This window comes from Theobroma cacao, chromosome 2, assembly GCF_053813885.1.
Source record: "Theobroma cacao isolate CCN51 chromosome 2, ASM5381388v1, whole genome shotgun sequence".
NCBI classification, from domain to species: domain Eukaryota; kingdom Viridiplantae; phylum Streptophyta; class Magnoliopsida; order Malvales; family Malvaceae; genus Theobroma; species Theobroma cacao.
Window position 1 is genome coordinate 49,467,769 of NC_142640.1, and position 14,381 is coordinate 49,482,149.

A 14,381-nucleotide genomic window follows, 5' to 3' on the forward strand; every position below is an offset into this window, starting at 1 on the left:
ATTCCTAAGATTGTCCCCGCGAAAGGGGGGCTAACAAGGTCTTTCTCGCACGGTTAAAGTGGTTAGTATCACCCGCGCCGCGAATAACTTCATTTTTTAAATTTTCCTCGCGAAAGGGCCCTATAAATCTAGTATTAGATTCAGCCTCCTCTCGCCTTCCCCAACTCTTCTCGCCTTCTCCCTAGTATTAGCTTCAGTCTCCTCTCGCCTGCCCCAACTCTTCTCGCCTTCTCCCTAGTATTAGCTTCAATCTCCTCTCGTGGGATAACAAGGCAAAAAATGGATTTGCGGTACGGTGTCCCCCCAATATTAAATTTGATGTTCCTGTTGTTCTTCAGCACCCAACCTGGCCCTGGGATGTGGAATTCGAATCTCAATATCTCCTCAATCTTGGTCCATCAGTTCTCATTTCTGGAGCTGGCATTCCTATTTCTCGCTGTGATGTTTCTACTACTTTTCCTTTTCACCTCGGTTGAAGTCCCTCTAATCCTCCAGCCCATTCGCTTCCGCCTTGGCGCTGGAGTTTTCTCAATCGCCTTGACCGTATCACTCGTAGCCTCACTCTTCTTTCCACCTTCGCTCTTCTGGCCTGTTTATTTACTTGTCGTCCTCTTTTCTCCCTGGCACGGCATGTTCTTTGATCTTTTTAAACACTTTCTAGGGTGGTTTTCAGGCGCCCTTCAATCAGTTCCCACTTATTTCATCACCATCACCCAGAACGAAGAAAGTTCAACCTCAGCTCCTCTGCAAGACGACGTTGAGCTTGGACTCACACACGGCCAGCAGAACTTGGAACATAACGAGTGATGCCGGCATGGAATAGTTCTCAGCTGGTTTAGAATTACTTTATTATTTGCAGTTTGTTGCTTTCTCTGTTTCAGTGTTTTGAGGAACTACTCACGATTGATTATTTTGATTTGTTTTGGGGAACGCTGATTCTGTTCAGGTTCCCCTTGTTTGTTTTACAGTCAATTATGTAATCTAATACTGTTATATATTTCTAATTCGCTTCTTTCGAGTTTTGTTGATGTTGTTGCCAGCTTCTGCAGTTTTCGCGAAAAACAGAGTAGAGGTGTTTTTTATTTTTTTGTATCAAGAGCGAGGTTTTGAAATTTTTCTTTAAATAAAAAGGACAAGAAAATAAAAGGACATTTTGTTTAATTAGACCTGAAACCAAAAACCCAGGCCCAATTCTATCTGAAAGGGCTCAGAAGTGCAAAAAGAATAAAGCAATAACAATGTACTAACGCGAAAAAACAAAGAGTTGCAGCAAAACGGTGACGTTTTTAAGGCAAATCTACCATGGAAACTGCCACGGACTCGGTACCGGTGTTGCTCCCGAGCCGCGTGAAACACAAAAGGGAGTCTTAAGTGTGAAAGCTGCGGTGAGCAAAAGAGCCACACTTCTCCGTGAGAGAGAAAGGGCAATTCCAAGCAGACTCCGAAATGCCGATATCCGGGAATTTAAGGGTTCGCTGCTACCCTCGCCTCTTACCATCAACACCACCCTTTTCGAAGCTCCGTCGCCTCTTCAAAGGTCCTTATCCTTCAATCCCTGTCTTCTTACCTCTATAACGACATTTCTGCTAAATTTTTTCTGCATTGACTTGAAATAGTTGTGTAATTTATCATAGATTTTCTCAATTCCGTGGTTGGTTGCCGAATAAGATATCAGTGTCTATTTGAGGGTTAGAGTTGCAGATACTATTCTGAGTCGTTTGAATTCCAAGTTTTTAGCTTCTCTTTTCCAACCAAATGGAGGATGAGCTAATTGGGTTTTCCTAATTTTTGTAGCAGCAGCTGCAGCAACATGTAGCCCTGTAAACCCTTACCAGTGCTCTAATTTTCAACTTCGGCAAAATATTTTCTGGGTTTAATTAGCTGTCCTTTTGTCTAATTATTTTATGCTTTGTCCTTCTTGGGTTTGTAAGCTTCAATTTTTTGTGCAGTTTGCTTTGCAAGTATCTACTTTTTATCGAAAATTTGCACTTCATCAAAGTCAAATACATACCTGTTCTTGTTGGCCTTGTCTTCTTTCAATCGATGGTCATGACTATGGGTTGATCTTGTTTCCGTCCCCTACTCTTTTAATTTTAGGTAATTATACTTGTAGTGTATTGCAAATAGAGCCAAATATAAGCATGACTAGGGCATCAAATTGCAAGGTCGGTTGTCCTGAGAATATTTCCTGTTGATTTTAGGAACCTAAAACTCTAGAGTAATAATTCAACTATTTCTAGTTCTCGAACCGTTTCTAGTCAAGGTCATTTTCCATGTACTTTATTTTCATATTGTTGATAAGGATTGGGAATTCAGAATTTTTATTCCCAATTTGATACTTGGTATTAGTAAGTAAGTGCTACTGGCTGATTTTGTCATCATCCTTATCTTCCTTCCCGCACCCCCCTTCGAAACAAACACATTGACACCCTTCTCCCCGTCTATATGAGAAGGTATTGTCGTTCATATATGATGTTGAAACTGGAAGATCCAAGCTTGATGAGTTTGGTGTTCCAAGCAAGTCAATGCCGTGCTTATCCTACCCATGACAATCAACTCGTTAGGTAATGAAATCAGCAATGGTAAATGGTGATTAGGTAGTAAAGGAAGATGTATTGTCATTAGTAGTAAGGTTATATGTAGGGTGACAGTGGCTGCTGCTTATGGAGGTAATTGGGATGGTGTTTGGATCTAGCTATACTCTTGTGGTAGTTGCATGGACTGTAATAAGCAGCTGCAACTAATGCCTGAATAGTATTTCTATTAATGTGGAGTGTGCGATAAAATTACAAGTGTGATAGCATTGTGTGGAAAATCTATTGAAATTTTTTTATTTAACCACAAAAGAGAGTATGAAATATTAATATAAAATAAGATTATATTAATAGTTTATGAACGGTATAGTGTGCTGGAAGTGGAAATTAATGAGGAAGGGTTGGATATATTATTGAAGATCGATTTGTATAGATATGCTTGTGTTCTTTTGTTTGCAACATCCCAGAAGCATTGCCAAGGAGGGTGAATTATGGGATTGGACACCTGTTTTTGCTCATTTTCAAGGGTGGGGTATACTGATGTAAGTAAGGTAGAGGAGCGTTGGGGGATATTCTGATCTGTATAGTGAAGTGGTCTTTTCTAGTCGTAATTCTTTTCAATTTCATTCCCTATAATAATCTAATGAAAGCAGACTAATAATAATATTAAGGATATATTTATATAAAAAAGTTGTCTCTTTTGAAGCTTGAGAAGCAAAGGAAAGTTGGATCCCAACAGGGGAAGAAGTCAGATATGCTTTAATCAAAATAATTTCCTACATTAGGGCTTCTTGATGACTTCATTTTTATTTTTTCCATTGCAATATATGTATAGATGTACTATGAAATGCCTAGACGCGGCGTCCGCTGCCAACAAAACAACAACATTTATCAGTCTTTGGTGTAAATGATAAAAGCTATGATGGTCTTCTCAATTTTACATCCATTCTCTTTCTAAACGTTTCAATAGATTCAATCAATCTTTCTGACCTACTTATCTATATATTTTTTTTGTCCATTTTCTAAAACCCTTCATTTTCTTGAGTTGATTCGTACATGAACTTTTTTTTTTTTAATCAAAACAGAGTTCTTGGTCAAACACTGGGGTTCTCCCCTTTTTTGCTCCAATATTTGCACATGATGATTCTACCATTGGATTTTTAATTAAAACAGAGATTTGATAGGTAGTTACTCTCTAGCATATTTCTTCCTTTTCCTTTGCCCAACGTCCTATGCAGGTTTGGTGGCGTTTTCAGTTTTCAAAACCCTTTGTTTTCAAAATGGACAACACCGAATTTTACGTCTTATGCCTCGAAAATGATAAGTCAAACCGGATGCGATTGGTTTCTACGTCTAGGTTAGGGGCGACATGTCTATGCTTCTATAATACAACTTAAAGTTGGCCTGAAAGGTTTGTAATTGGTTCACAACTGAGATATAAACTTCATTCAACGCAACAAAAATTTGGTGATTTATTTAAATTTATTTAAAATATTATATAAAAAATTAACAAATTTCAAAAAAATTTAAACAAAAGATTTCATTGAGTCAAAGTAAATTTCTTTAATTTGCACCATCTTTATCTTCTAGAATAATATTTATACACTTACAAGTTTATATAAAATAAAAATAAATTATATATATTTGTTAGAAATGATGAGAATTGATATGTTCATATGACCGAGCTCTTTTTCAACCCAACACGGGCTGGAAGTAGAAGCTAAGGAGAACGTTGGGCGCCCAGTGGATTGTGAAAATGGTCACACTCCACGTAGGCTTGGGTTGGGGTCCATGTGTGGGTTATGTATATCGTCTGCTACACATCACGAAAAGTAAATATATTTATATTACAATATATAATATATATTGTGTAAATTAAAATTTTTGTTTGCATACGATAATGATAACTAATAATTTATTTTATCATAATAAGTATATAGTAATATTTTTATATAAATTAAAAGATGTATATTATAATTAATAGATATATAACTATACAGTTATTTATAATATTTTATATTGTGAAACATTACTACATAGATATGATAATTATAATCTTTTAATAAAAAAGATATCTAATAATTATATATTAATATTAACATATAACTTATATCATTTAAAATATATAATTTGTAATTACATGTTTCATAATCTTAATACATAACTATATAATATATATTATATATTTATAAATGAAAATACTTATTATATTTATTACATATATAATTTATTGCTATATTATTATATTAAACATAAAACGTTGCAATATATATAATAGTAACTATATTCTTTGTAATATAATATTCATAATGTTTAAATTTAAATAATAATTTAATAAATTTGTTATTTAAATATATTAATGACATATTAATTAACAATTTAATAATTTTATCATAAATTATATTTATACAATTACATATGATTAACAATAATATATTGTCAATATTTATCAAAATGAATGGCTGGTAAAATTGGTAAAAACTTAAATATTTCTCATCCTATAGTAATAATAGTATTAGATTTTTTAATGAATTAAAGAAAAAAATTTTAAACTGTATTTGAATGCAACTTCGAATATAGAGTTTTTTTAAACTTTTGTAAGAATAAAAAAATTCTAAATTTTGTTATTTTGTTACTTGAGTCTTCTATTTTTTGTAATAGTCTTTGTAATTTGCTATTTTATTATTGAGATTTTTTTTCTAATAGTCTTTGTAAAGAAAGTTTTCTATTTTTTTTCATAGTCTTTGTAAATAAAGGTAAAAGGGAAAGAGATCGCAATTTTGCGTTGGAGAATGATGATTTATAAAAATTGTATTAGATTTTTTAGTGAATAAGAGAGAAAATCTTTAAATAGTATTTAATGCAGTTTTGAATTTTTAGTTTTTTTTTTTTACATATTTTTAAGAATAAAAAAATTCTAAATTTTGCTATTTTGTTATTGAGTCTTTTGTTTTTTTTTATTATAATCTTTGTAATTTTCTTTAATAGTTTTTGTAAATAGAGGTAGGGGAGAAGGAGATCTTAATTTTAAATTAGAAAATGATGATTTGTAAAGGAAGGGAGATTGATTGCTAGAAAGATATTTTTTGAAAAGTTGATATATGTTTAAAAAAAAAAGCTCTTCTCTTGAGCTTTTGTTTAAAAATTTTATTCTTAAATTTTTTTTAACTTTTCAAGATTTTTATTTTTAAAAATTAAATAAATTAAACAAAAAACAAACCAAACAAACATTAAATTCATACTACTACTCTACTACTAACAAAAAGGGCGGGAAGGTCCCACCAATTCCTTATAAAATTGCAAATGGCTACAAAGTCTCACAAAATTATTAAAAAAATTACAAAGACCTAAGAGGTCCCACAACTTACAAGGCTAAAAGATCCTACCCACTCCTTACAAAATTAAAAAAAAAAATACAAATGGCTAAAAAGTCCCACAAAATTGCAAAAAAAAATTTACAAAGACCTAAAATGACCCACAACAGGTCCCATAGCTTACATGGCTAAAAGTTCCCACAATTTACAAAATTACAAAAAAGTTAAAAGTAATATACTTAATATATTTTTAAATTACAAAAGAGTTGACAGTTGTAAACTTCCTAGATTTTTAGGAAACTTGTAAAAGACCGGTATGACTCTAACGCCTGTTTGAACCTGAACTTTATAAGATTGTAAACTTCGTGAGTCTAGCCAATGTGGAAGGTTTTTTTTAACTCGTGTTTTAGTCTTATAAGATTGCATAGTAACCTTTGTCCTTGGGTGAGTCGGCAAAGAAAACTTGGGTACCTTGGGTGAGTCGACAAAGAAAACTTGGGTACCTTGGGTGAGTCTAGCAAAAAGTACACTTGTGGAACACAATGTCGTATTCATTTTCCCTATAAAATCTACTACATAGGTATGATAATTATAACTTTTTAATATGTAAGATATTTAATAATTATATATTAATTTTAACATATAATTTATATCATTTAAAATATATATATATTGTAATTACATATTTCATGATTTTAATACATAATCATGATTATATTATATATTTAGAAATGAAAATACCTATTACATTTAATACACATATAATTTATTGTTATATTATTATATTAATCATAAAACTTTGTTATATATATAATAGTAATTATATTTATTGTAATATGATATTTGTAATATTTAAATTAATTACAATTTAATAGTTACGATATTTAAATATATTAATGACATATTAATTAATAATTTGATAATTTTTCCATAAATTCTACTTATACAATTACATATGATTAAGAATAATATATTATAAATATTTACCAAAATGACTAGTTGGTAAAATTGGTAAAAGCTTAAACAATATCCACCCTTACATGAGTTCGATCCTACTATTGTGGATGACATAAGATTTGTGCTGTATCAGGTCTTGTGGGCGTGAATGACGTAAGTTTTAAAAGGTCAGCAAAGGTCTTGTGGATGACGTAAGATTTGTGCTATATCAATTATTCAATTTACATAAGTTGTCAAAATTTACATGCCTTGTCAAAAGTCAGCAAAGGTCACTTAACTACGATGCGGTTGTCGGCAAACTTCAGTTAGATGATTTCGGCTACTACCCAAAGAAGACAAATCGTCCGGCCCCGTTTTGTGCCCCTCTTAATTTGATGCCACGTGTATGATAGGTTTTTATTTGTGCCCCGTTTAGTGCCCCTCCTCATCTCTGGAAGCAATTCAGAAGCATGTATCCGAACTATTTCGAGGAAGCACTCAATTCATGGTCCTGAATGTTAAACAAGACAGCAGACCCATACTGAAAAACAACCATGTAACCACAGCTGCTGACTTTGTCTTTCATTCCAATTGGCTAGAGCCGAAGAGGTGTTGGAGAAAAGATGCTGTTCAATCAAACAAATATCAAATGCTATTAGCAGGCTCGGCAGATTTCTCACAAAGGTGATAGCATAGCCGAACATGTTACTCTACTCATAACATATTGGACGCTAAAGATGAAGGTAGCCCAAAGAATGAACTGAGGGTGCTAATGACATAATCATCATCAAACTTAATTTTCAACATGGCAAAGGATACTCTCATACGCTAACCAATGAGAACAGAGCTTCTTTATCATAGGTCAGCCTTTGACCTGATTATTGTTAGGAACTATTCCGTTTAACAATTCAATGACAGCAAAGTCTTTTTCTCAATGATCAAGAACATGACATCAAGCAACGTCTCCTTTAAACAGAATAAGTACGTAAGAATAAGTTTAATTGAAGTTGAAAAACCAAAATTGTTTGTTAAACATCTTCCAGTAATATCTGTTGGGAAATCACAATATCTGAGGCCAATATAATTTGATGAACGAGAAGACGGAGGGACAATGTTGCTTAAATTCTCAGCTTGCATACTCTTCAAATCGATACTGCCAACACCATAAGTCTGAGAAAACCCAACTCACCAACAAAAAAAAAGCAAAACCAAATATACCATCAGGTAACAAGAGCAAATGCATTGAGTCAAACAAGCCTTTTTTCTTTTAAAAGAAAAAAAAATCTCATTTTGAATATCTATTGAACTAAAAACACAATACCCAATAACGCCAAAGCTTCTTTTCTATCAAAAGAAGAGAAAAATCTCATCTTGAATATCCATTGAACTAAAAACACAATACCTAGAAACACCCAAACTTCAAAACCGAAACATTGATTTTCGGAGAGCGAACCTGGTAAGCATTGTCCTTCTTGGGTTTGTAAGCTTCAATTTTTTGTGCAGTTTGCTTTGCAAGTATCTACTTTTTATCGAAAATTTGCACTTCATCAAAGTCAAATACATACCTGTTCTTGTTGGCCTTGTCTTCTTTCAATCGATGGTCATGACTATGGGTTGATCTTGTTTCCGTCCCCTACTCTTTTAATTTTAGGTAATTATACTTGTAGTGTATTGCAAATAGAGCCAAATATAAGCATGACTAGGGCATCAAATTGCAAGGTAGGTTATCCTGAGAATATTTCCTGTTGATTTTAGGAACCTAAAACTCTAGAGTAATGATTCAACTATTTCTAGTTCTCGAACAGTTTCTAGTCAAGGTCATTTTCCATGTACTTGTTTTCATATTGTTGAATAAGGATTGGGAATTCAGAATTCTTATATCCAATTTGACACTTGGTATATTAGTAAGTAAGTGCTATTGGCTGATTTTTCATCATCCTTATCTTCCTTCCTGCACCCCCAATGAAACAAAAACATTGACACCCTTCTCCCTTCTATATGAGAAGGTATTGTCAGTCATATATGATGTTGAAACTGGAAGATCCAAGCTTGATGAGTTTGGTGTTCCAAGCAAGTCAATGCCATGCTTATCCTACCCGTGACAATAAACTCATTAGGTAATGAAAATCAGCAATGGTAAATGGTGATTAGGGACTAAAGGAAGATGTATTGCCATTAGTAGTAAGGTTTTATGTAGGGTGACAATGGCTGCTGCTTATGGAGGTAATGGGATGGTGTTTGGATCTAGCTATACTCTTGTGGTAGTTGCATTGACTGTAAAAAGCAGCTGCAACTGATGCCTGAATAGTATTTCTATTAATGTGGAGTATGCAGTAAAATTACTAGTTTGTGGCAGCACTGTGTGGAAAATATATTGAAAATTTTTGATTTAACCACTGTGGTGGCAGTAGTAGTCATGTTGATTTTCTCATTGATTTTTTGTATTCCAGGTTATCATTTCAAACAAATAGTGTAATTCTCTACTTTGCTTGAGTCTAGATGGTATGGTGCTTTTTTGTGGCTGGTGATGCTGTAGTAGTGGCCTTTGTTGCTGAGGGAACATTTTTGCATTGCTATTGGGTATTTGTTTAATTTATCACTTGTCTGACAAAAAGGTTCATTGTTTTGAACAGAGCACCATTCAATGCTAGCAGTTAATTGATGTGCTAACACAAATAAACAGACTTGGAAATGCGCAGAAATGCAATTTTTTGTATGAAGCCAAATGCTCCATTCTTTTTATTTTAGCTATATTAGATGTCATGTCATGTCGTGTCCTCTAATCTTCATTTTTTGAATAGACCATTTTGTATGTTAGAATAAAGACCTTCATTTGTTAGAAGTAGAAGGATTTGGCAAGTAGACTTTATTATGGATGGAGGATTTAGAAGAAATGCAAATGCATGCTCACATTTTAATTTTTGTGCTCTGCTTATAGGTAGATTTCATGGGTTCCATGAAGGGAGGATCAAGTTTTTCCGAAATTAGCCTGAAATGCAATGGAATCACAATAAATAGCTGAGACATTCGTGGTCAAACTAAAAGATTAGCTGGGATCATGGGAGATTTTAAGTTATCTCCAAATGCTGTAAACCATGAGGTTGAGAGCTTCCTCTTAAATGCCATAAACATGAGCTTCTTTGAGCGACTAAACTTGGCTTGGAAAATAGTTTTCCCATCTCCAGCAGCTAAAAGGTGCTCTAATGCAAATATAGCTAAGCAGCGCTTGAAGATGATTCTGTTCTCCAACCGTTGTGCAGTTAGCGATGAGGCGAAACAGAAAATTGTTAAAAACATTGTGCCTGCTTTGTCAGATTTTGTGGAGATGGAGTCAAAGGACAAGGTTCAGCTTAGTGTCTCTACTGATTCTGATCTGGGGACTATTTACCCGAATCCTATAAAAAATAATTATCTGAACTTTATTAATTATCTGAATATTTTTTAAAATAAATATTTTAATTTTAATTTTAATATATTTTTATTACTTTATAATTACATTAATTTATTTAAAAATTTGATTATATAAATAAATTATTAAAATACTATCCATATATATTAAATTATTCGAATCCGAATTTGTATCCATGTATAATAATATTTTTTTTACATATTTTATATAATTTATTAATAATCTATTGCATAAGTAAAAAGAAGCCTTTAGTCACGTGAAGGCCATAGAAGAAAAGACAAAAAGTATTGAAGAAAGAAAAAGAGAAGTAGAAAGAGAAGGAAAAAATATGTAGAAAGAGGCCCGTGTGTTGTCTAGTTAAATTAATTAAAACATACAAATAATTAAATTTAAATTTAAATAGTTAAAAATAAATATCTCAAATATAATTAATAAATTTATTAGTTATAATATTTGTAATGTTAACACAAAATAAAAAGTAAATATATTTATATTTAAAATGTATATACACTAAAGGTATTTTATTATATATAATAGTAATTATATTTTTTATAAATGAACTTAATGTATATAAAGTATATATATTAAAAGACATTACAAGCTAATTAATAATTATAGTTTTATTAATTAATTTAATTAAATATATAGGTTTATCCTTAATTAGAAGAAATTAAAAAAAATAACTAAGTTTTCAAACTATTATAATCTCACAACTTCTCTTTAGATTTATATGTTATAAGTTTATAAATATATATATATATATATTGTAATTAATAATTTTATGAGTTATAATTTTTATAATGTTAACACAAAAAAGAAAGTAAATATGTTTATATTTAAAGTCATACACACACTTATAAATATATAATAGTAATTATATTTCTTATAAATGAACTTAATATATATAAAGTATATATATTAAAAGGCATTACAAGTTAATTAATAATTATAGTTTCATGAATTAATTTAATTAATTATACGAGTTTGTTCTTAATTATATGAAATTAAAAAAAAACTATATTTCAGAACTATTCTAATTTCACAACTTCTCTTTAAATTTATATATTATAAGTTTATATAAACAAAGTCATAAATATTATGATTAATAATTTTATAAGTTACAATTTTGTAATGTTAATACAAAACAAAAAGTAAATATGTTTATATTTAAAGTATATATATACTGAAAATATTTTAATATATATAATAGTAATTATATTTCTTATAAATTAACACAGCATATAAACATATATATTGAAAGATATTATAAGTTAATTAATAATAATAGTTTCATGAATTAATTTAATTAACTATACGAATTTATCTTTAATTTCATGAAATTAAAAAAAATAGTTAGGTTTTTAAATTATTCTAATCTTAAAAGCCTTCTTTAAGTATATATGTTATAAGTTTATATAAATAATAGTATATATATTTTAATTAATAATTTTATAAGTAATAAATTTTGTAATGTTAAAATACAAAATATAAAGTAAATATGTTTATGTTAAAAGTATATATATATATATATATATATATATATATATATATATAATAGCAATTATATTTCTTTATAATATGATTGGATATTCATATTATTTAAACATGATTAAGAATCTATTAATTTTTTAATTTAAATATATTAATGTCATCATATTAATAATTAGAGTAATCATATTTTTCATATATTTGTTAGTTTAACAACAAGAACTACTTGTAAAGTTGGTAAAATTTATATATTTTTAATTTAATTATTAAAATAATAATAAAATATTTATAAATGGTAATCGAGTTCGGATAATAAGTACCCAGGGGTGGTACCCGAGCCCGATTCGGGTAGCGAAATTACTATCCAAACTCGTTTCAAACCCGATTATAAAATACTCTAATCTTATATAACGAAGTCGAGTATCTACGGGTACTCTATAATAGGGTACTTATTGCCATCCCTAGTTGGAAGTAAAAACTAAGGATGACGTGGGGGAGGGAGGGGGACACTTCACATAGGCTCAGGTTGGGATTAATTTGTGGGTTATGCAAATTGTTGGTCACACTCCACGAAAATAAATATATTTATATTAAATATATATTATATTTTGTGTAAATTAAAATTTTTGTTTGTATATAATAATAATAACTAATAACTTATTTTATCATAATAAATATATAATAATATTTGTATATAAATTAAAATATGTATATTATAATTAATAGATATATAATTATACAATTATTCATAATATTTTATATTATGAAATATTACTACTTAGGTATAATAATTATAACCTTTTAATCAGGGGCGGAGCTAGCCAATTTTTGTTGGGGGGGCCAAAAATGAAAAAAATAAAAGCTAAAATTTTTTAAAACTAATATGTTGAATTTAACCAACGATCAAAAGATTCATAATAGACAATAATTTTATATAACATGTAAATAAAAAAACAAAAACAAAAAAAAACTTATAATAGTTATCTAAGAAAGTTGAGTTCGACGATATTTCTTAAATTCAAATTCATCAATTATTAACTCTGTACTGAAAAGACTGATAATATCTTTCTCAATATAAACAACTGAATTATCTATAAAAAACTTATCATCTATTTTGTTTCGAAATCTTGTTTTCATAAATTTTATTACTGAAAAGCCTCTCTCTGTAATTGTTGTAGAAACTGAAAGAGTCAAAATAATATAAATAGAAAGAAAAAAGTAAAAGAAAACTTTACCTTAGTGGTAGGTGATCTTTGTCTTTTCTTATCCAAACTCATAAGCTCATAAATCTTTTTTGAAGAATAAGATGTGTTTTAATGGTGAGTTACAAGAAAAGAGAAATAAAAATAAAAAGACACAAAAGAGAAGAGAAAAAGAAAAAGAGAAAGAGATGTAGAGAAACTTAAATTAGGGTCAAGTTAAATAAGTTTGTAAAGTTGTTTGATTTTTTTATTTATATTAATTATTAAATAAAAAATTTATTTTGAGTGGGTCATTAATAATATATAATAAATAAAAATTTTGGGGGGGCCATTGATAAAATGTATATAAAAAATAAATATTTTTAAAAATTCGTGGCCCCCCCATTGTTGGCTTACCCTCGCCCTGCTTTTAATATGTAAGATATTTAATAATTATATATTAATTTTAAAATATAATTTATATCATTTAAAATATATACTTTGTAATTACATACTTCATGATCTTAATACATAATCATATTATATTATATATTTAGAAATGAAAATACCTATTATATTTAATACATGTATAATTTATTGTTATATTATTATATTAATCATAAAACGTTATTATATATATAATAGTAATTATATTCCTTATAATATGATATTCATACTGTTTAAAGTTAACTACAATTGAATAGGTATGTTATTTAAATATATTAATGACATATTAATTAATAATTTGATAATTTTATCATAATTTATACTTATACAATTACATATGATTAAGAATAATAAATTGTAAATAACGACCAAAATGACAAGTTGGTAAAATTGGTAAAAGCTTAAATAATATCCACCCTGGCATGAGTTCGATCGTCAATCATTCATCAATTTCGATCCTCTTTGTCGTGAAGTGGAAAAACGTAAACGTACCTCTTTGACGTCTCTTTGATAAAAAGAGTGAAAAAACTTAAACTTAGCACTTCAAAGCAAACAGTTTGCACAATTGAACACAACTTCACTCTCCTCTCGCCTCACAAAATGGATTTGCGTTATGGTATTCCCCCTATATTGAACTCGATCTTCTTTTTCTTCTTGACTTCCCAACCCAGCCCCTGGAGTGGAGCTGGAACCTCGTGGTGTCCTCAACCATGGTCCACCAATTTTCAATTTTGGAGCTGGCATTCCTACTTCTCGTCCTGATGCTTCTGCTACTCTTCCTCTTCACCTCGGCTGAAGTCCCTCTAAACCTCAACGCCATCCGCATCCGCCTTCGAGTTGGAGATTTCTCCATTGCCTTGACCATCCGCTCCTCTTCAAGACGACATTGAACTTGGACTCATACACGAACAGCAGAACTCGGCGAGTGATGCTGGCATGGTGTAGTTCTCAACTAGTTTAAATAAAATGAGTGGTATTGCTCTGGATTCCACCCGGTGCATGCCTTTAGAATTTCTTAGTCATTTACAGCTTGTTGATGTACTCTTTTTCAGTGTTTCATTGTTGATTTTAA

At 30.1% G+C, this 14,381-nt stretch overlaps 1 long non-coding RNA gene across 1 annotated transcript; it reads left to right on the plus strand.

The window, feature by feature from the left end:
- Positions 1-1,194: 1,194 nt before the first annotated feature.
- Positions 1,195-2,073, plus strand: LOC18610317 (uncharacterized). The gene is made up of 2 exons (XR_001926768.2): positions 1,195-1,537; positions 1,635-2,073. It is a non-coding gene; the product is annotated as an uncharacterized LOC18610317 (long non-coding RNA).
- Positions 2,074-14,381: the final 12,308 nt, after the last annotated feature.